This window comes from Cimex lectularius, unplaced genomic scaffold (assembly GCF_000648675.2).
Source record: "Cimex lectularius strain Harlan isolate CLEC.00 unplaced genomic scaffold, Clec_2.1 scaffold2, whole genome shotgun sequence".
Taxonomy (NCBI): Eukaryota; Metazoa; Arthropoda; class Insecta; order Hemiptera; family Cimicidae; genus Cimex; species Cimex lectularius.
In genome coordinates, this window is record NW_019394219.1 from 5,934,430 (window position 1) to 5,944,196 (window position 9,767).

The window sequence follows — 9,767 nt, forward strand, 5'->3', positions numbered from 1 at the left end:
TTGGAGTTCTTCAAAACGAAACTCTGCGAGAAGCCGCTAGACGTTTTCGAGAAACTGCGTCGTACCATAGAAGGCCCGGTACTGGACGCCATACGGTAACAGCACCATTGTATGACCGTTTTTTTTACATTGAGAATTTTGCGAAACCGGCACCTTAGTGTTGTTCAAGCAATTCATCAGTTCCAGGAAGTTCGAGGTGTCCAAATTTCTAAACGTACTGCTCGAAGAAGCTTAAGTGAGTATGGACTGATGGCTTTTCGCCCCTTAAGAGGACCAGAATTGACTAGAGCACACAGAGTTGCACGGTTCGCATTTGCTTGAGAACACAACCATTGGTTTTTGGACGATTGGTCTGCTGTACTTTTACAGATAGTGTAGTTTTGCTCTACGATCTCCATATGGGCGTGAAAGAGTGTGGAGAAGGCGAAATGGAAGGTATTAAGTCTGTAATTTTTACCAGAGCCAACCTTTTGAACGTAGCTCAGTGATGGTGTGGGCGGAAATTTCAATGGAGAGTCTTACAGAGTTGGTTGTTGTTCGTGGAGGATCTTTGACGGCCACTCGTTATGTGGATGAAATTTTTTGTCATGCGTGACCTATGCTCGATGAAATCGGCGATAATTCTATTCTAATGCACGATAATGCTCGTCCACATGTCGCTCGCATAGTACAAATGTACCTTCAACAGGATAACGTGATGGTCATTGCCTGGACAGCCCGTTCTCCTGACTTAACCCCATCGAAAATTTAAGGGATAACCTCAAAAGACGAATAAGAGCAAATCCATCACTTCCTGATACATTCCACGATCTTGAAAGGACTCTTCGTGAAGACTGGGCTAACCTCCAGCAAAAAGACATTTCTAAACTTGTAAGAAAGACTGCCAAGGCATCATCGAGATGCAATTAAGTCAAGAGGAGGAAATATGCTATATCGAAATGCTAATTAAAAATCTAAAACAAATTTTATCTGTCCATTATTTTTTTTTCATTTTCCTTAGCAATTCACATTTTTTAACTTTTTTAAACAAAGACTCAATTATTAAACGTTAAAAAACGTGAAACTTTGATTAATATATATAAATATATACAAATCAAGTTATATTACAAGTGGGCGGAATTTTTTGCCTGTCAGTGTATACAATCCTGTCAAAATATTTGGGAATGCATTTGAAAAATCGGTCTCCGGATGGAAGAAAGAAACGTTAATTAAGTCGGTGGATAGCTATATTTCCATGAGAAACGGTGTTCGCGGTCGGCAGGGGGTGGAGAGGTGCTTGTTTTCGAAAAACAAGCCTGTTTGTTTTCATTAGGGCTATATTTGGTAAACAGAATACGTGATTGTTTAGTCAATTAGAGCTTAGTTACTTTTTGTTTTCTCGCCCTAATGACCCGGAGAAGGATCCGTCCGTGTCCCTTCCGACAGGCGGGCCAGTCTAGCATCCCAACTTCTTCCTTTGTTTAAAAAAGGAAATGAGTTTTTAAAAGGATATGAATTAATATTAAAAGGGTAAAAATGGAGGCGGACGATAAAAGGCAATCAAGTAAATTACAGGCCATTCGCAATAAATAACAGTTTTTTGTTGGTGAAATTAATTCTGTCGGAGATTATAATGGTGAGAACGCACAATTGCATTGTTAACGAAGTGTCCCAATTCCACCGGTGATCAAATTCAATTAAAGATCCACCGTCTGCAGTTTCACTCAATGTAATTAGTTATTTCATAAATGCAATTCTCGGACCACCCACAAGACTACCATTTTTTGTTTAAAAACGCTTTTTAGTCAGTTTTTGTATCAAACAGTCCGATCTAGCAACAATAAAATAGAAATCAAATATTTTCTTGTCTACTGTAATACTTTACAAGAATTTTCAATCATTTAATTTTTGTAAAAACCATTGGTTTATAACTTAGACCATAGATTATATGTAATTAAACTAACATTTGTCAAGCGAAATGAGGGGTTTATACAAACTGCGCTGCAAAAGTAAGTATGCTATTTCGGAAGTGATGGCACACTCTAAGTTGTGTCGCCTTTGTAAGCGGAAATAAATTAATGGAGAAGACATCGATTCTGGAATGATAAATATTTTATATAGGTAAAATTTACTCTCCCTACTTATGTACCTGACGACTCTAGCGCCATCTCAGTTGATTACGTTAGTTGAAATAAATTAAAGTTGCAAGAAGAAATAGATTCTGCACTCGTACAAATTTGAAACAGGAGAATATTTTCAAAATTGCCACACGCCTCTCCGTGCTTATGACCTGACGATTCTATCACGGTCCGAGCTGACCATTGTATCTGTTTTATAAATGGAAATAAATTAACGCAGGTCGATTTCTTATATTTTAAGTGTATATTTATATCCTTATATTTTAAATAAATTTCTGTTTCGAGTGGACATCGATAATACAAATTTGAAACTAGATAACATTTCAGAAATGACAAGTCGCTTTTCCCTGTTTATGATCCTGACACGTCAAGCACCATCTGGGTTGATCGTTGTGCCTACTTTGACAATGGAAATAAATTAATGTCCTTAGAATAAGTCAATTCTGCAATTTGACGAATTTGAAGCAAGTAGATTTTTAAAAAAAAGACAAGAATTCTCTCCCTGCTTATGTCCCTGATGATTCTCAACCAGTCTCAACAAGGTTTGGTGCCATCTTTTTACAGGCTCAAGAGTTCAGTGTCTGAAATCAGACAACTAATGGAGTTCGCACATATGTCTTTAAAATTTGAGTTGCATTTGTTAATGTCTTAATTGTCTCAATCTCAGAGACCTCATGTAATGTCTAATCTTTGTGGACCGAGCAGAGTCTGTGTACAACCGAAGCAACTTGTTCTGAGCAGTGTGTAGTTTCCTGTAGATAGTTTCGCACGTTGATTGGCATGCTGCGCATGAATACATTACAGGTATAATACCAGTTTGTTATCCTGAATCAAACCTGATTCCCAGCAAAGTAGCATAAACATCAATTGGACAGCTATTTACTGTTCGCAACGATCACATTGACATGAGTTGTGAAGTTCATTTTACTTCCAAGCCATCTCAGGTACCTTTCTGAGTTAGTCCAAGATGCCCATGACCGTTAATGCTCATTTCACCTACGAGGGTTGGTCGCCTTTATCTTCCACTTTTTAAGATATCTATCTAATTTATGCAAAGAAATATTTAACCTCTTAACGATTGCGCATGTACTCCATGAGGCCGTAAAAAGGATAGTGACAACAGCAAACAGAACCATTTTGATGGAGGGAAGCTTTGGCATGTAACATAAATTGAAAAGAAACAACCTCGAGCCCGGAACTGATCCTCGGGGAACTTCAGCTTCTGCCTTACATTCTACGGAAATGGCACGTCATGGAACACTCTAAAGCGGCGAATCTTTAAGTAATTAATAAATTAATTTCACTGTGTTCGAGGGAACTTTACTAATGATTATTTTATAAATTAATTCGTTGTGCCAAACACGATCAAAGGCTTTGTTGATGTCCAAAAACAGAGTACCGGCGTGTTTTCTCAGATTATGTTGTAGGTTATATTAATCAACAAGCCAACAAAGTTGAGCTTGCGTAGAATGAGAAGGTCGGAATCCAAACTGCTCAGAAAGGAGTAAGTTCCTTGAGTCCATATATGTACGTAGCCTCCGATTAATTACCTTTTCAAAACTCTACTCAATGAGCTCAGCAGCTAATGGGTCTATAATTTAGTCGTTCTTTAGGATTTTTACCCTTTCTAAGGATAAAGGTTTAAGGAATAACTTTTGAGGATTTCCACGTCGTAGGAAAGTGACCAAAGACCATTAAGCTATTAACCAAGTAGGAGGAGCTACTCGCTGAATAATGGCGATGTACAGTGGATCAAAATTGACTATATTTTGAAAATTCATTTTATTTAATCTTAAAGGCACAAAATAAATGGTTTGTCATTCGTTAAAAATAGTTATCTATATTGATACACCTTATTATTAATTACAAGTAATTAAGGTTTTATGTTGAGATAAAAAAAGTCAGTGTCACGAGCGGGATTCGAACCCACGATCTTCGGCTAGATACGCGGCTGCACTACCACTTGAGCTATCGTGACCTCGATCCACTCGGACACTAACTTCCCATCTCAACTTTTCTCTTCTTTTTTTGCCATTTTTCATGCTTATTATTAATCCATTATTTTAATGGACTGATTGACCAAATTACTTATTTCAATAAATTATTCTGTGTATGTAAGGTCTTGGTTGAAATGAAAAGTTAGTGTCACGAGCGGGATTCGAACCCACGACCTTCGGCTCAATACGCCGCTGCTCTAACCACTTGAGCTATCGTGACTTCGAAGTCATGATAGCTCAAGTGGTTAGAGCAGCAGCGTAATGAGCCAAAAGTCGTGGGTTCGATTCTCGCTCGTAACACTAATTTATTCATTTCAACCAAGACCTTACATACACACAATACTTATTATTAATTATTTAATTCTGTGCAGATTTATAATGTTGACTCATTTTTAGTTTCTTTTAGTGGAATGGTCTATTCTTGGGGTAAAACGGCTTAAGTTGACTTATTTGATTCCACATAAGATTTAACGATAAAAATATGGAATAACTCGTCGAGAGTCGATGAATAAAGAGATAAAAAAAGGAAGAAAAAAAGTGGTCGGGTATTTATGATGAGGTGGCCGTAACATTGAGAGATTTGTAAGGTGCAGACACTGGATTAGATGTTATAAAACCGTAAAACATATCGTTGACAATGGGAGCCATTTACAAGGCTTTTTTTCCTTTTTCGCCGTCCTCACCCTCAGAGGGATCCTCTAATCCTATTCCAAACGGCGGCCACCCGCCTCGACAAAAACCAGTACCGAAACAAACGTTCACCGTGTGGTTCACAGTGGCCGAATCCGTCATAAATCCATAAGGGAGGAATTTTATCGTTGGGGAAACACAAACCGGGATCCTCCTAAGCCAAATATTTAATAAGCTCGGAATATTTCCCGGCCCTCCCGACCCTCTGGGTTTATCGCGGGCGACTCACCCTCATTTATTGTTTGAATTCCGGGAGGATACTCTCGAATTCCATCGGCCAACTTGGTTTGCTTTATTGTTATCCCTGGAATGCAAGGCGCACGCAACTTAGAGGAAATTTTTTTAAACAATTGCAATGATTGTTTTGTGTTGAGTGTTCATTTTCGTAAAGACTTTTTTTTTAATTTTTCAATATTTTATTACAATCAGCAATTCTTGGTTATAATATGCAATTTATTGAACATAAATATCTCTACAGCTATTTACATATTTAAATTGAGGAGAGAAAATAATCAATATTATCCTCCTATTTCACTTCACTGAACAAACTTAACTGCACACTCCTCAGAAATGAAGTCGCGGTCCATTTCCTCTTGAGACGACTTATGGAATTGCAGGGATGGGTCTCGTGGACAAGGCTTAGACGAGACTATTGATATTATTGTGGAACTTGATAAATTTTTGAGGAATTATGTTTTGGATAAATGGGATTTTAAAGTTGCTGTGGAAGGTATTAGGGGTATTTACGATCTTTGTGTTAACCCTGTTAACTCCTAGGTCCTGTTATATCGAGAAAAATGGTGACGTAGATTTGTAAGAATCGGCTAGTTAACCATTGCTCGATCTAACAGGCCAGAGCCAATGTTAGATGTTAGGTCGAAACTGTAGTCACATTGCTATCCGTTAGGGCGTAGGTAACCACCATGGCAGTCATGAATTTAACAGCTGTTTTTGTTTACACGTATTTTTATTCTTAAATACGCATTAATTAAATCAGACCAATACATTTATTTTGTTAATTTCTGAGCTGTCCTTATACTCTTATTCATAATAGGTACAACCCATATCCTATAAAGTTGTAGGTTGTTAGACGTTAGGATGCAGGTTAGGTATGTCGGCACGAATTGAAAGGTGTTGTTTGTAAGTACTTTTCGAGTGCATAGATAGCATTTTGAATGAAAGAGTTGATTAATTTTCCTTTTTTATTAACTTTTGGCATCTTAGAATTTAACACAAAAGAAAACCAAAACAAACATCAACAAGCGTTCAAGAACTTAACTTAATAGCTTTATTTATGGTTTTACCAATCGCCACGCGCAGCATTGCGGAAAAATTAACGTTTAATATGCTAAGAAAAGAAGGCGGCGTTTACGATCTTATTGGACAATTCACTATTCGAGTGGCATACCCTGTTAGATTGAGCAATGTTAACTAGCCGATTCTTACAAGTCTACGCCATAATTTTTCTCTATCTAACACGACCTAACAGGGTTAACAAAAGGATCGTGAATACCCCTAGTATTGGAGACATAATACGGAGCATTTATACATTGACCTAAGTACTTTAGACTAAAAGGATTGGCGAAGTTGGATATTGGAAGGCTCAGCTCCAGAAGGCTCCCCACAGTTCTAAACGGTATTTCTAAATCAGTTGTATTAGCGTTTTGTAAATTATAAGTTAGTTGTTTGTCGATAGTTTGGATTGTCGTCCTATAAGTTTGTATAGTAAACCGTAGCGTCTGTTTAGGTCTTGTCATTTCCGTCGTACATATTGATTCGAAGAGAAGCATTAGTCTGATGGAAGTCAAGGTAACGAACGCAGTCGGATTTGGGCATAGAAACGTTGTTGTAATATAAACTGCTCAAAAATGAATAGGGATATTTGAAATTTATTCTTATTCTATTACCGAACTTGTCAGTTGGATAAAGTAATTAGAAAATACAAACCAAAAACAAAAAATTTTTTAATCTTCATTTTTAATAACGGATTTACTTAAGAATTTACTTAAGAATAGTAAACATGAAGATTACTCATTTTGTAATCACCTTTTCTCGTCTTTTCTACATTTTAATCCAGTTGCGTTATCTTTGAACATGGAAGTATATTATCCTGAACCAGACGTTCGCAATATTATTGTGACAACGAGTCATCGAGGTCACCGGCAAGTGGATATCGCAGAGGCAGTTGGCTCTCCCGGGCTTTAGCCCGATTCCGAGACTGGAAGTGCACTAGGAGGCCTTGTGGATCTCAGCGCATTATAACGCTAAGGGAGGACAGAAATGTTGTCATTGCTGCAAGACGGAACCCTTTCCTTGGTGCCCGCCAGATCCTAAATGAAGTACAAAATGTTTTGGCAAGTGCATTTCAGACGACCTGCAGCAATAGCCCGCCACCTGCAACTCAGGTGAGGGTGCAGCGAGCGCCTAGAAGAGAACACCTATTGGAGTGCTATAATCTGTACAGTGATAGTAGAAGAAACTGGAACTCATAGACAGAAACGCGACTCATCAGTAAACATAACATTTCAGGGGGGTCACACCAAAAGATTGACAGACCAGGATGATCACTGCTGTTGGCATTTCATCGAAAAATCGAGACGCAACCCTCACAGCAACATTACCATTTCGTCACCTTAAGTTCTTGGTTCGTAGTTTTTTTGGTCACCAAAACAGAAAAGGATGATAAAAAAATTTAAAATGAAATAACCATTTTTATCACCCTGTACACTTCAAAGTCTCGCTTATAGCCGTTTTTGCTAGTTAAACGTGATTTCTCTGTAATTTACATATTGGTAAATCTTTAATACCAAATTAATAATAACTGCATGGATCATATACAGTCGACACTTGTTAATTCGAAACTTGATCATTCGAATTTCTTGATCATGCGAACTCCTCAGCAGGTCACTTGGGTAAATCGAAAAAAATCTGTTCAATTTGATACATTCCTAACATTTTCGTAACAGGGAAGCAGAAGTATGCTATTATCGAAATGGAGCCCCTTCCCATCTTTTAAACTTCCCTATTTCCCTTTATGTCCCTTCCACTTTTTCTTAGTTTCAACATATTCCTCTAAATTTTCACGAATTGTTTACTTCTTTATAGCCTAAAATTTCATCGAATTTTCTCTAGTTTGTTGTAGCAAAAGCATGCTTTTAGTCGAATGGAGCCCCTTCCCATCTTTATAACTTCCACTTTTGCTTACAGTTACAATATATTCCTCTAAATTTCCACGTATTATTTACCTACCTTACAGCATTTCATCGAATTTTCTCTAGGTAGAGTTTTGTCAATGTGCTTGCAACAATGGTCACTTCGGAAATCATTTAAGCAAAGGACGGACTACATTGAAACAAAAACCACTTTACCATCTTTTAAAATATAGCGTATTTCATTCTTTTTACTTCTTTATATATGTTCGGTTTAAGTAATAACTTGAAAAATCTGCATATCAATTCTTAACGATTTTTTTCTTTCCTCTTAATAAATCGAATTATTTTTTTCATCCCTCGTGTTTCGAGGGAGTCAAGAGTTGACTGACTATAGTACTAAAAAATGGCATGTTGGTCATACCATCTTTACATAGTTCTGCCATTTCCCTCTGGTTTACGTCTCACTAATACGCTCCTCGCCATGTTTATTGAGCAATTGTCGAACGTTAGCTTAAACCACATGGGTTTAGCGGTCATAATTGACAATATTAATTGTTGCACTTAATTATTCATTTTACCTCAGATCTTGGTAAAGATGAAAAACTTAATGTCACGAGCGGGATTTAAACGAACGACCTTCCGCTAAATACGCCACTGCTCTAACCTCTTGAGCTATCCTGACTTCGATCCATTCGAGAAGGTCGTGGGTTCGAATCCCGCTCGTGACGCTAACTTTTCATATCGACCAAGACCTTATATAAAAAGAAAACGGATTGAGATAGCTTAAACTTTCGTACGATAAAAAAAACTTCGCCGGTTTTTCATCTTCAGATTACGATTTTACGAAAGCTTAAGTTATAGTCGCATGGTCAGTTTTTTTTATTCTCATCCTTTACAAGAATGTAACTTTGTCTAATCATCTTATTCAATGGTGGTTTTGTTCTAATAATCATGGTTATCGACAAAATTCCCACACACCACACTGAAGATGACGAACACACCTGACTTACGAATTATGTGAGCATAGGCAAATCAGGACTACCAAGAATGCAATATTAACCAATATTCATTAATCCGGAGCACTTAACTTTCCAACTAGCTGCTATCATGACAAACGTATCATCCGTGATAACGTAATATGTATAATGGAGTAAATAATTGATGTAAAAGGTCTAGAATGACGGGCAGGTGGGATGATTGAGTAAAACGGATGCCGGCCTTCTATCCTCCACCAATAAGTCATTCTACTTCGTTCTCCCTTCTATGTAAATGAATCAATTCGAAGAGAGCGGAAAGCGCGTGCTCGATAAACCAAGAAGAGAAAATCATTTCTCAGGGCGGAGAATGAATCATTTTGAAATATCGGTAACTGTTTAATGCGCCGGAGGGCCACCTAGGTCGGCAATTAACTCGGCCAACGGCCATTTCTCATATACACCCCCGTCCGATACAGCGCCCGACTTCTAAATTGAATTCCGATTTCTACCCCGATCCGTGGTTCGTCTTTTTGTAGAACGTGTACCCCCCTCAGCCAGTAATTCATCCTCGCCATGTACACATCTACATTAGAGGTGTTTAGGTAGAGGCCCGTCCTCCGGGATATTTATTGCTCCTCTGTGTTCTTAGGACCACCTACCAGACATAATCGCCCCGACAACCGACGTTTATATACACTCCCACTTTACAGATCACTAACCAAATGACTTTATCCTCACTCCACGCATACTCACGCAATCCTTCCTTCTTACATCAGACGATACCGCTCGAATCGCTCATCCTACCGGACGCATAATGAATTTCACACGCACACA

General features: G+C 38.0%; 1 non-coding gene across 1 annotated transcript; it reads right to left on the reverse strand.

Annotated features, from left to right (window-relative positions):
• Positions 1-4,260: 4,260 nt before the first annotated feature.
• Positions 4,261-4,334, reverse strand: Trnan-auu. The gene has a single exon. It is a non-coding gene; the product is annotated as a tRNA-Asn (tRNA).
• Positions 4,335-9,767: the final 5,433 nt, after the last annotated feature.